At 54.8% G+C, this 16,068-nt stretch overlaps 1 non-coding gene across 1 annotated transcript; it reads left to right on the top strand.

Annotated features, from left to right (window-relative positions):
• The first annotated feature begins 277 nt into the window (after positions 1–277).
• Positions 278–428, top strand: LOC138481903 (5.8S ribosomal RNA). The gene has a single exon (XR_011274492.1). It is a non-coding gene; the product is annotated as a 5.8S ribosomal RNA (ribosomal RNA).
• Positions 429–16,068: the final 15,640 nt, after the last annotated feature.

Here is a 16,068-nt window from a genome sequence, read left to right as displayed (position 1 = left end):
GGGAAGCGGAAGGGGTTGGGGAAGGATGAGTGGATCGGGCCGTGTGGGCAGGTGGCGGAGCGCCCTACCTCCATCCCCCTGGGAAGCACTGTGCTGCTGCAGCTGGCGGTCAGGCTGAGCACCTGGATTATTATTATTATTTTCTTTTGAAACCACAATGGTTTTGGCCGAGCTAGACAGGGAGCTGGGCTGTCCTGCCACAGCCAGCGCTGCCTCCCCCAACCTCTCCTGCACCGGCAGGGTCAGGCCGACGTCTAGGACAAAAAAAGTTGCCTGTGGCTCTTGGCGGTGGATCACTCGACTCGTGCATCGATGAAGAACGCAGCTAGCTGCGAGAATTAGTGTGAATTGCAGGACACATTGATCAACACTTCGAACGCACCATGTGGCCCTGGGTTTTTCCCGGGACTACGCCTGTCTGAGGGTCACTTGTACATCAGTCGCCCCGGGGTTCACTCCCAGGGGCGTGGCTGGGGCTGTCTCAGGGACCCCATTCCCTTCATCCCCCTAAGGTCAGACCCCGATCAGCACCGTCGCTGGATCCTTGGATCTGGCGCGCAAGCTCATTGCCGACGCGTCCTGGTTTCCCCAGTTTCCCCACCTCATGCTGGTTTCGGGAGGGCTGGGTGGCGACGCGCCCCGGATGTGGTGGCGGCGGCAGCAGGCTTTAAAAAAGCCTGGCGCACCTTCACCCTACCACGGGGCACCTGGCCATGCTGTGTGTGGCTGTCTTTAGTGTCCCACGGCTGCCTACGCAGGATGAGGATGGAGCACGGACCACGTGACCATGTGGGCTTCGGTCACAGATTGGGACAGAATACACTCGCCTGTGCCAAGGGCTGGGGCAACCCCCCATACGGGCCCGAGGCCAGCTGCCCTGAGCTACGTGCTCCCCGACCACGGCCTCAGATCAGACATGGTGACCTGCTGAATTTAAGCATATTACTAAGCAGAGGAAAAGGAACTAACCAAGATTCCCTCAGTAACAGCCAGTGAAAAGGGAAGAGCCCAGCGCCGAATCCCCATTCAGCAGCAGGCGTGGGAAATGTGGCGTACAGAAGACCGACTCCCCGGCATCGCTCAGGGGGCTCAAGTCCTTCTGATCGAGTCCCCCCACGCGGATGTTGTTAGGCCGATAGCGGTCTCTTGCACATCGGGATCAGGTCTTCTTGGAGTCAGGTTGCTTGGGAATGCAGCCCAAAGCGTGTGGTAAACTCTGTCTAAGGCTAAATACGGGCGCGAGACTGGTGACCAACAAGTACCGCAAGGGAAAGTTGAAGAGAGTTCAAGAGGGTGTGAAACGGTTGAGCGGTAAACTGGTGGGGTCTGTGCAGTCCACCCACAGGATTCAACACGGCAGGCAGGTTGGTCACCTGGAACGGTGGAGGCCCTTGCGGGTCTGCGGCCCGGGCACATCCAGCCCCAGCAGGGTGCATTTGGGAAGGCCCCAGGGGGCAGGTGGCTCTCTGCTGCAGCAGAGAGTGCTACAGCCCCCTGACAGCAGTTTTGCTGTGTCCACGGGGCTGAGGGAGATAGACCACCACCGGGCCCTTATCCGGCAACTGTCCTGGCCCTTCTTGGGGGTTGCTAGAGTGGCCATGGGAGACGGGGCTCCCGATGTGACTGTGGTGGACTGCCCTCAATGCACCCCAACCACGTCGTGCTGCCAGGCGGGGAGGCCCACAAAGGGCGCCAGGGGTCGGTTAACCACCCGACCTGTCTGGAAACACTGACTAAGAATATAACGCCTGCCCGAGTCAGAGGGATGAATGAAACCCTGTGATGTAATGATGTTGAGGGCCGGTGCCGGCGATTGTAGTGGCATCCTGTCGCAGTGGGCTCTCCACCGACCCGTCTCCCCCGCTCTGTCAGAGATGATGCATGAGCGTGTGTGATAGGACCCGGAAGATGGTGAACTCGGCCTGGTGGAGGTCCGTAGCGGTCCTGATGTGTAAATCGGTCATCCGACCTGGGTATAGGGGCAAAAGACTAATCGAATGATATAGTAGCTGGTTCTCTCCGAAGTTTCACTCAAGGTAGCTGGCGCACGGAAATCCCAGTTTTATCTAGCAAAGCGAATGATTAGAGGTCTTGGGGCCAAAATTATCTCAACCTGCTCTCAAACTTTAAATGGGTATGAAGCCCGGCTTGCTGGCGTGGAGCCGGGTATTGTATGAAAGTGCTCAGTGGGCAACTTTTGGTAAGCAGAACAGGCGCTGCGGGATGAACCGCACCCGGGGTTAAGGCACATGATGCAGATGCTCATAAGTCCACAGAAACGGTGTTGGTTGATATAGACAGCAGGATGGAATCCGCTCAACTAGCCCTGAAAATGGATGGCCCTGGAGCATCAGGCCCATACCAGGCCGGCGTTGAGAGCCGCGGGGGCTAAGTCAGGCGAGTAGGAGGGCTGCTGCAGTAAGCACAGAAGCTCGGGGTGAGGGCCCGGGTGGAGCCGCCGCAGGTGCAGATCTTGGTTGTAGTAGCAAATATTAAAACGAGAACTTTGAAGAATAAAGTGGAGAAGGGTTCCATGTGAACAGAAGTTGAACATGGGTCAGTCAGTCCTAAGAGATGGGCGAGCGCCGTTCGGAAGGGATGGGCTATGGCCTCCATTGCCCTCAGCCGATCGACAGGAAGTCGGGTTCAGATCCCCAAATCCAGAGTGGCAGGGCCGGGCGCCCTTGCGGCGTCCAGTGCGGTAATGCAAATGATCCCAGAGAAGCCGGCGGTAGCCGCACAGAGTTTTTTTTTGTTTTTTGTTTTTTTTAAACAATTTTTATTTTATACAACACACAATTCTTGGGACTTCCATCATCAGATTCAGCATCAGAGTGTTACAATCAGCATTGTCCAGTCCCATTCCCTCCCTCCCCCCTAACTTGAGCCAATATGTCCATGTCATCATCCTGTGATTTTTCAGGCGGGTTTATCGTCGTCTCTTTATCCGTTTTATCATCGCTCTGATCAGACTGGGGGGGGCACTCATGGTAGCCACCAGCTGCCTCCATTCAATTAGGGGTCCTACCTCCTCCTCCCCTCCCCTACAAACCGTGTCCCACCAAACAGCCGTTTCTGCCTCTGCCCATTTTAAGAGGTCAGCCCACCACAACTCTATCCTCGGCCTCTGGGCTGCATGCCAGCACATTGCTATCCTTCGTTTGGCCAGGACATATGCTAGATCTTTCATTTTGCTTATGTGCTTTAAGTTACGTGGCCTAGGGAATCCCCCCAGCATGCATGCCGAGGCCGACTCCACCTCCAGTGTAATACCGGTTCCTGCTAAGCGTGCCTTCACTTCTTGCCAAAACCGCCCCACCTCAGGGCAGGTCCAAAACATGTGGAGTAGCCCAGCCTCCTCCACCCCACACCTAGGGCATTTCTGAGTTGTACGGCCACCAAACCTAGCGATCTTACTGGGGGTGAGCTATGCTCTATGTGTGACATATAGTTGGATCTGCTGGAGCCTTGCGTTCCGGGACACTTTTTTATATCTTTGGGCTCTTTTCCAGAGCCCATCCGATATGGGCTCTCCCACCTCATCCTCCCAAAGTTGTCTGTTGGGTCAAGTCCTTCCCCACCTTGGACCCCAACAGCTCGTATATGCGGGAAATCTCATGCCCACCCTCTGAAATATCATATATAGCCAACATGGTGGCATCCGGTTGTCCGGTGAGCACCTCTGTTGGCCACTTCGCTCGTACTCTCTTGACAATTCTGGTGTAAGTTATGTACTGCCCTTTATGCACCCCAGTATCTTCGATCAGGTTCGGGAACTCTAATGCCTCCCCTTCCAGCCATATGTCTCCCAGGGTGGCCAGGCCCACTGGTTCCCAGTACTTGCGGACCCCTTGTATCAGCTGGGGATCCTCTCCACGTAGTGCTGCAAGCGGCACCTGCATAGAGTACGGAACCGGGTGTCCCGCAATCTGCCACGTTCTGTGCCATATCTCCCATCCCAGTACCAGCAGCCCCGCCATCCCCCGGGCCATCGACTTGGACAGCCACACCACTTCTTTGTGAAAGAAGGGGAGCAGTTTCCTGCACAGCAGCCTGGTTTCTGCCATCTCCTCGCCAGACAGCCATCTTGCTACATACTGCAGCTGCCCTGCCAGATAGTATAGCTCAGAATTTGGCAGGTTGATCCCTCCCCTATCACACGAGTTCTGTAGTTTCCAGAGGGCCACCCTGTTCCTGGAGTTGCCCCAGATGAAGCTCCTACACATGCTATGGAGGCTAGCGAAAAAGCGCCTCAGGGTCCCAGGCGGGATGTTAACAAAGAAATGCAACAGTCTAGGCAAAACTACCATTTTTAGCAGAGCAGCCCTCCCCACCATAGCCAGGGGTAACCTGGACCAGAATCCCATGCTGTTCTTAATTCCTTCTACTGCTTTAACCGTGTTGCGTGCATGTTCTTCTGCTATATGGTATATGTCAATTCCGAGATATCGGAACGACTTTGTGTGCCAGGGTAATCGGCAACACTGGCAGACTCCTGGGCAAGACAAGCTTGTATCTCCCCAGAGGGAACACGCTAGACTTTTTGGGGTTAACCGCTATGCCAGAGAGAACGGAAAATTGCTCCATCAGGTCTAGAATATATTGCATGTTCTCTTCTGGGTAGCGTAAATATAACAGTATGTCATCCGCATATAAAGAAACAAGGTGCATGCCATCCACAGTGTGAATACCTATCTCCTCGTATTGCTGTCTCAGGCAGGTGGCCAATGGCTCCAGTGCCCATATGTATAACATGGGCGACCACGGGCAGCCCTGTCTAGTGCCTCTGCTTGGTTACCACTTGTCCGAAATGATAGCACCCGTTTTGACCCTGGCGATCGGGGAGCTGTATAACATTGTCACCCACCTGAGGTACCCCGGTCCCATTCCATAGCCCTTAAAGGTCGCGATCAACTAGGGCCTTTTCACTGGCTCAAAGGCCTTCACCACGTCTAGTGAAACTATTGCCAGTTCATCTGGGTCATTTTTTGTCTGGTCAAGGATGTGATGCAGTCTTCTGAGATTATCAGTTATGTTCCTGCCCGGGACATAGCCCGTTTGGTCGGCGTGTATCAGTTTACGAATGACAGCCTTAAGCCTATTTGCCAGTATAGTAGTGAGGATTTTACTAACCTGATTGAGCATTGATAAGGGCCTGTATGACCCACAATCAGTGATAGGCTTGCCCGGCTTCAGAAGCGGGATACTCACCGCCTCTCACAGGGTCTCTGGTCACCTGCCTTGCTCATACGACTGGTTAAGCATGGCCAGCAGCGGGGGAAGCAACTCTTGTTCATAGGTTTTATAAAATTCACTTGGAAGCCCATCGGACCCGGGGGCCTTACAGGTGGGCAAGTAGCGAACCACTAGTTCGAGTTCTTCCATCGTAATAGGGGCATCTACGTCTGCGGGTTCTGCCTCATCTAAGGTGGGTAGGCCCATGTCCTCCAATCTTACCCGAATTTCGTGGTCTCTAGGGCCACCTGGGTCCTCATAAAGATGTTTATAGAATCTCAGGAACTCCTCCCTCCTGGGTATTCTGAGTCCACCCTCCCTTGCCTTTAATTTCCCTGATCACCGTTCGCGGCGTCTCACTCTTGTATAGCCAGGCCAGCAACCTGCCCAGCTTATCTCCCTTTGCGTGCTGTCTCTCCACGTATTTCTTATAGCTTAGTTTACATAACCTATCCCAGCAGTCCTCACTGGCCTGTTGTAATTGCCTTATCTTGTCTCTGTCCTCATCAGCGGTGCCTTCCGTACGCATCCTGCCCTCCAACTCCTCCTCAGTTCCCTAACACTCTGCTCTATGCCCCCCTGGATCCCCTAGACTTCAAAATGGCAACCCCCCGCAAAACCACCTTAAACGCCTCCCAAACAGTTCCCATAGAGCTTACACTACCAGTATTTATCTCGAAGTACTCAGTGATCGCCTCTCTTAAATCCTCCCTGAATCCCGGGCCCTGCAGAGCCTCGGCTCTGAGTTTCCAAGTGGGAATCCGTGCCCTGGGAGGTTGATGCCGCCACTCCAGGACCAGGGGGGAGTGGTCCAAAAGCACCCTAGCTTTGTATTCCGCACCTTCCATCTCTCCTGCCAACTCTGTGGAGGCGAACACAGTCTAATCTTGTGTGAAGGGCGTGTGGTGCCGTATAGTGCGAGTATTGTCTATCCAATGGATGCAACTGCCTCCAGACATCCACTAGGTCGAAGTCCCTCGGGAGGGCCTGTAGCACCTTTGCTGCTGGGGTTGGTTTGTCTATCTTACTATCCGATCTGTCAACATTAGGGTTAAGTACACAGTTAAAATCACCTCCCCAAATAATCCCACCACCCAGCAGAGGGCCGACTCTACCGTACAGGGTCCTAAAGTAAGCCGCTGTGTCCTGGTTAGGGGTATATAAATTTACAATACACACTTCTCGGTTTTCCAATATACCCTTCACAACAGTCAATCTGCCATCTGGGTCACCCGTGACCTGAAGCAGCTGAAATGGCACCTGCGGCGCCACCCAGATGATAACTCCTCTAGCGTAGGCCGAGTATGTGGATCCCACCAGGTACCCCCTCCACTTCTTCTTAACCACCTCCAATTTCTCCCTAGTGAGGTGGGTCTCTTGCAATAATGCTATGTCGGTCCTCATCCTTTTCAGATACATCATCACCTTGTTACGTTTCAGATAGCTGTTGAGGCCCCTGACATTCCAGGTAACCACTGTAAGGCACCCTGGCGCCATCACCATGATATCCCGCCTCTTAAGGGTCACATTTTGGCTCAATACCCTTTCCCTCCCATCAAACTTCCCTCCCATCAAACTTCCCTCCAACCCCCTTCCCAACTCCCCATTCCCAAACTTCAAACCACTGCACACCCCTCTCACCCTCCCACCTCCCCCTCTTCGTCTACCCCAACCCCAACAAGTGCCCAGCTCCATCCCTGGATCTTAGGCCCCCCTGCGTTTGGTTCTGCCCTAAAAGGCCCCAGCCCAGAACCCAGCAGGGTGTCACCGAACTACCAGTGACCTAACTAAACTATTCGCTATGGGGGTGTGAGGTCCTGCTCCGTATACCTCCTATATCTATATCAAGGTTTCCAGTGCCACCGTCTCATATTTATAATTGTAGCTCTGAACACACTCCTCTGCCGGTATATGCAATGCTATATTCAAGTCCCATTGTCATGAGCTGCAGCACCTAGGGCGCTTTACCGACGCATGTTACTTATCTCCACCTTCTGCTCCCTGGATGTCCGGTTCCTGGGGACAGCTCTGCGCATCTAACCATCCCATGGCATCCTCTGGGGTGTCAAAAAACAAGGTTCTGCTCTTGTAGAAAACCTTCAGTTTAGCTGGATAAAGCAGCATGTACCTATGGCCTGCATCCCGCAATCTTCTTTTCACGGACCCAAAGTTCATGCGGCTGCGCTGTACTTGCAAGGTATAATCCGGGTATGCCGTTATGTTCGCAGCACCTCTTTGTATCGTGCCGCACTTCCGAAAGTGTTCAAGGATTTTTTCCCGGTCCCGGTAGTTTAGGATCTTCGCTATCACCGGCCTGGGGGGCTGGAGGGGGTTCCCCGGCTGTGGCTTCCTCATCAGGGCCCTGTGTGCCCTCTCTACAGCAAACCCCTAGGGCAGGGCTCCCCCGGTTATCTCCTGTAATAGCATAGCATCAATGTATTCGTAGGGTTAGTTCCCTCAGCTCCTTCCGACAATGGGAATATTGTTCCTTCGGGCGCGTCCCTCCGCCTCTTCCGACCTGCTCTCCAGATTGCCCACACGTTGTACCAAGGCGTGAAGTTCAGATTTATTGGCAGCACAGGCTGCTGTGTTCGGGGCCACCTCTTTTTCCAGGTCCTCCGTGCGCTCAGCCAACAATCGTACGTCTTGCCGGAGAAGATTTACGTCCTCCTGCACCAATCCAACTTTGAGCTCAAGTGCAGCTTTCAATTCACTGATTGCCAGGCCCAGTTTGGTCTCCAAGGCCACTTTCAGGTCAGCAATCGCCGCAAGTACCTCCTGGTTCCCATAATGTCTCGGCCCCCAGCTTTCTTCCTGGCCCCTTCTGGACCTGGTGGTGTTTTGGCAAAAACGTCCAGTGTGGGCTGCTTGCCTTTCTGTCTGATGAGTTTGTTGGACATCTTGTTGCGTCAGGGTAAAGTGAGTCGGCCCCAAAACGTGCTGTCCTCTTTTAGAACGTGCTAAGTTGCCCAAAATGTCTAGGCCCAGCCTGATCGTTTCAGGGGTGTCCTCCAGCGACCTCCCCTATTTCTAGAATGGACTGTGTCCTCCCACGTACCCACGTGGGTTCATTCAGCCTTCACCGGACTAAGGACCCTGCCCCAGTCGATCTAGCTCCCCAGGCTGTCTGCCTGGCGCTGGTGTGGCTCTGCGGGCTCCGCTGGCCACTCTTGCTGGTCCCCACTTTCATGGGGCAACCCCGTACACCTTCATTTGCAGTTACCTCTTGCGGCCACCTTGGGCACGTTGTCTGTGTCGCTTTGTTCCCACTTCAGGCGGCTGCAAGTCTCTATGTTTCTGTCTAAGCCTGTCTGTGCCCCTCGGGTGGCTGGATCAGCATTCGTAAATCAATCATAGGCATGTCTTGTTCTTCGTTGTGCTATTGTGTTTACTGGACTCCACAGGATGGTTTGGTGAAGTTTGTTGCAGGTTGGGTTGCCGATGTGTGCCTGCGTCTCTTCGTCTCAAGGTGCGGCGCTGGGTTTATTGTGTCATGGGCATTTCAGCTTATCATCAGCTGTCTGTGAGCGGCAACGGTGCTCTTTTCTCTCCTCCCGTCACCTCGTTAAAGGAGACGGACGCTCCCAGCGTCGCCTCCCTCTGATCGATCCGCTTGGTGCACAGCGTACCGGGCAGCTCCCTGCGTCTATATACACACGCGCATTGGCGCCATTTTGAATGCACTATCCAAGCTCCGCATCGCAGCCCATTCAAAGAATTGCTTGGCAACGTGATAGTTAGTTCAATATAAGTCAGTAGTGCTCTGGTCGCCACCGGTTCATTCTAGTTACTGGTTCCACATTCCACCATGCAATAGTTCCATGTTTGCAGGGTCAGCGCTCTGCATGACCCTGCCCTGTGCTGCAATTGCAAGATCAACTCCCTTGTCCCCGGTGGATGCATGAACTTATACACATTGCAAAGGGTAATATGATTAAGCTGGCATCTGTTTTGCTAGGAGCTGCTATCACATCTAATCAGGGTCCCCCAGTGTGCCTCCGTCAGGTCTCAGGCAACCCTTAGGCTGTGCTCGGCTTTATTATCAGTGAAACTTGATTGCATCCGTTTCAGGGTCTTCCTGTGTGGCACTCCGTATACTAAGCTGGCCCTGTACATCCGTGTTATTGCGTTACCTTCGGTCCAGATGGCCGCAACACGGAGCCTGCAGCCGTGGACACCATGCACGACCCGAAAGGCTGCCCCGTCATAGGCCTGTCTATTGGCCAAGTCTCCACTGCGGCTGCAAGCGAAACCGCCCATAATGCTTGGACGGCTCACACGCCGTCACTTCGCTACAGCTGCTTGTGGGCACGCCGGTGCCTCGTATGTGTTGCACATACACTGCCGACTATTGCAGTGTATATTGTACTGTCACTTATTCATGGGTGAACAGCCTTGTAGTCTATCACGCATACACGCAGACTGCTTGGGGTTCCAGTCCCGTTTCGTCGCGCGCCGGGCATGCGCTTTTCAATCACGGCACTGTTCGTTTGCCGTTTTACTCCGACGTCGGGCTTCTCCCCCGGGTCCCGCGCTGTGGTCACAGGGGGTCTTCACAGCTCTGCTCTACTTGCGGCCCCTTCTGGCAGACCCGATCTGAGCGCAGCTCTCTCTCCTACAACGGGCTGCTCGCGAGTCAGCTGTCCTCCACATCTCTTTGTTGTTGGCGGATCGCCATTTTAGATTCCTCACAAGCGCACCGCCACAAAATTCTTCCGGCTGATTTCGCTCGCATCACAGCGCTGATCCTCACCATCTCCAGCTCCAGTTGGACAGTGTTAGTTCATGAACTCGGGCAAACGATGTATTCAGATCAGGATGGTTTCAATGTGTCACATTTTCTCGGATCATTTCAGGATCATCAGGAGCCTCCTTGGAAACACGTCCTCCTACATGGCTCTGTAGCCACGCCCCCAGCCGCACAGAGAGTTCTTTTCTTTGTGAGGGGCAGGGCACCCTGGAATGGGTTTGCCCCGAGAAAGGGGCCCGAGCTTTGCAAAGTGTCGCTGTTCCGGCGGCGTCCGGTGAGCTCCCGCTGGTCCTTAAAAATCTGGGTGAGATTTTGTAAATCTCGTGCCAGGCCGTACCCATATCCGCAGCATGTCTCCAAGGCGGACAACCTCTGGCATGTCAGAACAATGTAGGTACGGGAAGTCAGCCTCTGGATGCGAGCCGGTCCCTTCCTGGGGATCACCCCAGCTGCAGTGTTCGCCAATCTTGTTCTTCCTCTGGGGGTTCAGGGCCGGCATTCTGCCTCGGCCGACACCTAGCAGCTGACTTGGAACTGGTGCGGACCAGGGGAATCTGACTGTTTAATTAAAACAAAGCATTGCGAAGGCCTGTGGAGGGTGTTGACGCAATGTGATTTCTGCCAAGAGCTCTGAATGTCAAAGTGAAGAAATTCAATGAAGCGTGGGTAAACGGATGGGGTAACTATGACCTTTAAGGTAGCCACATGCCTCGTCATCTAATTAGTGATGTGCATGAATGGATGAATGAGATTCCCACTGTCCCTATCTACTATCTAGTGAAACCACAGCCAAGGGAACAAGCTTGGCAGAATCGTCGGGGACAGAAGACCCGGTTGAGTTTGACTCTAGTCTGGCACTGTGAAGAAACATGAGGTAGGATAAGTGGGAGGCCCTCGGGCCGCTGGTGAAATACCGCTACTCTTATTGTTTTTCCACTTACCCGGTTAGGCGGGGGGCTAGCCCCATGGGGCTCTCGCTTCTGGCTCCAAGCACCCGGCACCTGCCGGGCACGACCCGCTCCGGGGACAGTGGCAGGTGGGGAGTTTGACTGGGGTGGTACACCCTGTCAAAGGATAACGCAGGTTCAAGGAGGACAGAAACCTCCCGCGGAGCAGACGGGCAAAAGCTAGCTTGATCTCGATTTTTCAGTATGAATATAGACCGTGAAAGCAGGGCTTCACGATCCTGCTGACTTTTTGGGTTTCAAGCAGGAGGTATCAGAAAAGTTACCACAGGGATAACTGGCTTGTGGCGGCCAAGCCTTCATAGCGACATCGCTTTTTGATCCTTCAATGTCGACTCTTCCTATCATTGTGAAACAGATTTCACCAAGCATCGGATTGTTTACCCACTAATAGGGAACGTGAGGTGGATTTAGACCGTTGTGAGACAGGTTAGTTTTACCCTACTGATGATGTGTTGTTGCAATAGTAATCCTGTTCAGTACGAGAGGAACCGCAGGTTCAGGCATTTGGTGTGCATGCTTGGCTGAGGAGCCAATGGGGTGAAGCTACCATCTGTGGGATTATGACTGAACGCCTCTACGTCCAAAATCCCCCCTCCACCCCAGACCGTGATACTGCAGCGCTGTCGAGCATCAGTTAGCTTAGGACTGCCGGCCTTGGGGCCGGTGTGTAGAGCCGCTTGCCTCAGGACTTGAGTGTGGACAGAATGGGGGCCACCTCTCTCACCCATAGTGCACCGCATGTTTGTGGGAATCTGGTGCTAAATCATTCATCGACAACCTGATTCTGGTTCAGGGTATCGTAAGTAGCAGAGCAGCTACGTCGCTGCGATCTATTGGAAGTCATCCTCTGAGCCAAGCTTTTGTTGCAAGGCAGCAGCACTGCCAAGGTTCTCCATCCTTCCTCCTGGGGCATCCGGGGTGCTCAGGAAAATACCACCCACCATAGGGGCGCACCTGCGGGGGTGTGCGGGCTGGGCGGGGAGCACTCTTCTCACCTTTCCTGGTCAGCCTGGCAGACCAGATGGCCTTGGGCCCGGGCCTTCGAGGTGGTGCCTTAAGCCCTCGAACAGGGCAGGGGAAGAGAGGGTGCAGCCACCCCAGGGCGCGGGGTTGTAGCTAAAGCCTGTGCCCCTGGAAAGTGGGGTTGGGGCAGGCCCGGCTGGCCACTGGACCACCTGGCCTGGTAGTAGGCCCAGATGACCCAAGTTGTGGCTGGTGGACCAGATGCCCGAGTTGCGGCTGACTCCTGCATTTGTCTCCGGTCGGGTTCCGTAACCTTAATAGTTGGCGTGGAAGTGTCTCCCCAGCCCGAGAGCGCTGAGTTGGTGCCTTAAACCCAGGGCGGGGAAGAGAGGCAGCAGCTTAAGCACCCACCCCAGAGCACGCGGGGTGGTACCTTAAGCCTGTGCCCCTGGGCGGTGGGGGCAGGTACGGCCGCTGGGCCATCTGGCCCGGGGAGTAGGCCCAGATGGCCCGAGTTGTGGTTGCCACGGCTGACTCCTGCATTTGTCTATGATTGACATGGAAGTGCCACCTTGCGGCCTTCAGGGCGGCCGTGGCGCAGTTACCGGCTTCAGTTCAATGGCGTTCGTGGGTTGCTCCCGGTCCTCTGGCAAGTATCAACCAGTTGTGGTCAGGGCCAAGACGAGGTGCGTGTGTCAAGGGGCGCCCTGAGCGGGTCCCTTTCCTCCGTGTGGGGGTAAATGCTCTCGCAGTGGCCGGCCCTGAGTTCCACAGTGTTTGTGGGTTAGTCCTGGAGGGAAAGGCTCTAATGTTGGGGGAGCAGCTCAGGCCAGAGCTCCAGGGTGAAAGCCCCCGGACCCAGTGGTAGTCGCATCGCTCCCCACAGGGAAAAGCTCTAAAGGGGCCCTGCTAAAGCTCCAGGGTGGCTGGCGGCGGGGGTGTCCTGGCCTCGGGTGCCTGTCTCACGTCTGGGTTGACTGTCCCCAAGCCTGGTGGTGATTGTGGGGAGTCCTGTCCCTCTCTAGAGGGTAAAGCTCTAATGTGGTGGGCGAAGCTCTAAGGCGGCCCGGGCCAGAGCTCCACGGTGGCTGGGGCTGCTGCCCCCACTGGCCTTGGGTGCCAGCCTTGTGCGTGTGGGTGGAGTCCCCAAGCCTTGAGGTAGTTGCGGGGAGCCCTGGAAGGGGAAGCTCTAAATGGGCCCTGCTAAAGCTCCAGGATGGCTGGGGGGGGTGCTGGTCCCCCCAAGCACCCAGCCTTGGGTACCTGTCTCACATGTGGGGCGACTGTCCCTCCCCAGAGGGATAAGCTCCAGGGTGGATCAAAAACCTCTTATGTGGAGGGGGGGGAGAAAAACTCTAAGGTGGCCGTGCCAGAGCTCGAGGATGACGATTGGTGCTGGCCCATGCCTTTGGGCACCTTCCGGTGCCCTGTCCTTTGTCAGGTGGGGGGCCAAAGGCCCTTCCATCCAGGCCCATTGGAATGCTTTGACCTACCAGATGGCCGCTCTCCGGGCCCGGCCATCTGGTTATTGGCCAGAGGAATGTCTGCAAGGACCAGGCGGCTTGGCTGCTCTGGAAGTTCTGATGGGCGTCAGTTTAAAATGTTTCTCCAGTTGGGTCTCTAAGGAGCCCGAGGCTTTTGCCAAGAGGTCCCGCTCTGTCACTCTGGGTACACAGATGACGAAACTTAGTCTCCTTCCTACGGATTACTATAGACTGGGTGAGAGGGACCTGTCTGCGCTCCTCTTGGTTCTCGTTGCCCATCCAGGGCTCTATGGTGAAACCCTGGGCCAGCTGGGGGGGCGTGCCCCACGCAATGCCCCAGCAGAGACTGGCCTGCTGGGGGTGCTCTTCCGAGCACTCCATGGGATCGATTTGGTGCACTTGGTCTGTCTAGGGTTGGACTGCTTGGCCATCCTCGGCTGTTTCAAGCAATTTGCTTCCACCCGCCTTGGGACCGTGTCAAGGGTTTGCTTCCCTCGGGGAGGGCCCCCTCGTTTGGGCAGCTCTAGAGCGAAGGCTAAGCAGCCGGCAGCTCCCCAGTGGTCAGATCAGACGGGTTCCCCTCGCAAGCCACGACGCGGCCCCTCCTCCACCAAGCACGTTTCTCCAGCAGTTCAGAACACACGTTGGCTGCTGACCCCCTCTGTCGCCATACCAGTGGCAGCGTGCTGGCAAACCCCACTACCGGTTCAAGTTGAAGCCTGGCCTCTCCCTCCCACCCACCCTGTGGCATGGCTGAGCATGCCCGGCCACCGGCGCCTGCGTGACCAACCTGTCCACCCGACACGCACACGTCTAGGGATGCTCTTTGGCGCTCGGGTCCTGCAGACAGCCCAAGAGGGTGCGCAGGTTGGCTCTGAGGCAGTCGCGCGACTCCCCCCGTTGCCACCCTCCATCAGGTGCGGCTACCTCATTGATCCTGTCAGTAGCATATGTGTGTCTGAAAGATTAAGCCATGCACGTGTAAGTACAAACGACTGGTACAGTGAAACTGCAAATGGCTCATTAAATCAGTTATGGTTCCATTGATCGTGCCATCTGTTACTTGGATAACTGGTAATTCTAGAGTTAATACATGCCGACGAGCGCGGACCTCCCGGGATGCATGCATTTATCAGACCAAGACCAATCCGGGCTCGCCCGGCCGCTTTGGTGACTCTAAATAACCTCAGGCCGATCGCACATCCATGTGACCGTGATGATGCATTCAGATCAACTTTCGATGGTACTTTGGTGACCACGGGCAATGGGGAATCGGGGTTTAATTCTGGAGAGGGAGCCTGAGGAACGGCTACCACATCAAGGAATGCAGCAGGTGCCGAAATTACCCAATCCCGACTCCGGGAGTTAGTGACGAAAAATAACAGTACAGGACTCTTTTGAGGCACTGTAATTGGAATGAGTACAATGTTTAAATCCTTTAACGAGTACCCATTGGAGGGCAAGTCTGGTGCCAGCAGCCACGGTAACTCCAGCTCCAATAGCATATATTAAAGTTGCTGCAGTTAAAAAGCTTGTAGTTGGATTTTGTGATTGAGCTGGCGGTCCGCCGTAAAGCGAGCTACCACTGCCTGTCCCAGCCCCTGCCTGAGCGTCCTGGGGGTCTGAAGCGTTTACTTTGAAAAAAGTACAGTGTTCAAAGCAGGCTGGTCACCTGAATACTTAAGCTAGGAATAATGTAATAGGACACTGGTTCTATTTTGTTATTTTTCGGAACTGGGGCCGTGATTAAGAGGGACGGCCGGGGGCATTCGTATTGTGCCGCTAGAGGTAACATTCTTGGACCAGCGCAAGACGAACCAAAGTGAAAGCATTAGCCAATAATGTTTTCATTAATCTACTGTTATTTTTGGTTGTTGGTCTTCAGGTCTGCCACTCTGCCAAATTCCCCTAGGAGTGCTGTTAACTTCCCGAGGGAAGTGTCCATGGGCCTCATTAGGACCCAGGCGGATTTCGTGGTGCTAAATGCACCGCGAAGCATGGCGGAAAGCCGCCGATAGCGCCATGGGGGTTGGCGGATTTACCGCCCCATTCCGACCTCGGCGGAGCGGTAAATCCCCAATCCCCATTCTGCCCTTCCCCATTCCCATTTTTGCCCCATAGGGTATAATGGGAGTGGGGAAGGAGTTAATTACGCCACCGTAAAATACGGTGGCGTAATTAACAACGAGGTCCCGTAGCGCCATGGTTTTCTCCGCCTGGTAAAACCAGGCGGAAAAGGCCGCCATGGCGCTACGGGAACTCGTAGTATGGCGGAGAGGTACGCCATGCACTACGCTGGCGTAAAACCCTCTCCGCCAGGGTCCTAATGAGGCCCCATGTCTGTTAGCACGACTAGGAGGTCGTCGGCAAAGGCCATTGCCTTATGGTCTTCCCCACCGAATGTAATCTCTTTTATTCCCCTCTCCTGTCTAATTCTAGCTAGGAAGGGTTCGAGAAAGTCTGCGTACAGGAATGGTGACATGGGCAGCCCTGCTTAGTACCCCTAGTGATCCTTATTGCCTGGGAGACATGCCTATTGATAGCCAGCCTGATAAGTGGTGCTCCATAGTTGACTTTGACCAGGTGGACAAGTCCTGAGCCAAACCCCATAACCATCATCATAGCAAACAAGAATGACCATTTGACTCGGCCAAATTCCTTCTCTGCA

This window comes from Ambystoma mexicanum, chromosome 5p (genome assembly GCF_040938575.1).
Source record: "Ambystoma mexicanum isolate Mex_15411 chromosome 5p, UKY_AmexF1_1, whole genome shotgun sequence".
Lineage (NCBI taxonomy): Eukaryota > Metazoa > Chordata > Amphibia > Caudata > Ambystomatidae > Ambystoma > Ambystoma mexicanum.
The sequence above is the reverse complement of the archived record's forward strand: the minus strand, read 5'-3'. Positions and strand labels throughout refer to the sequence as shown.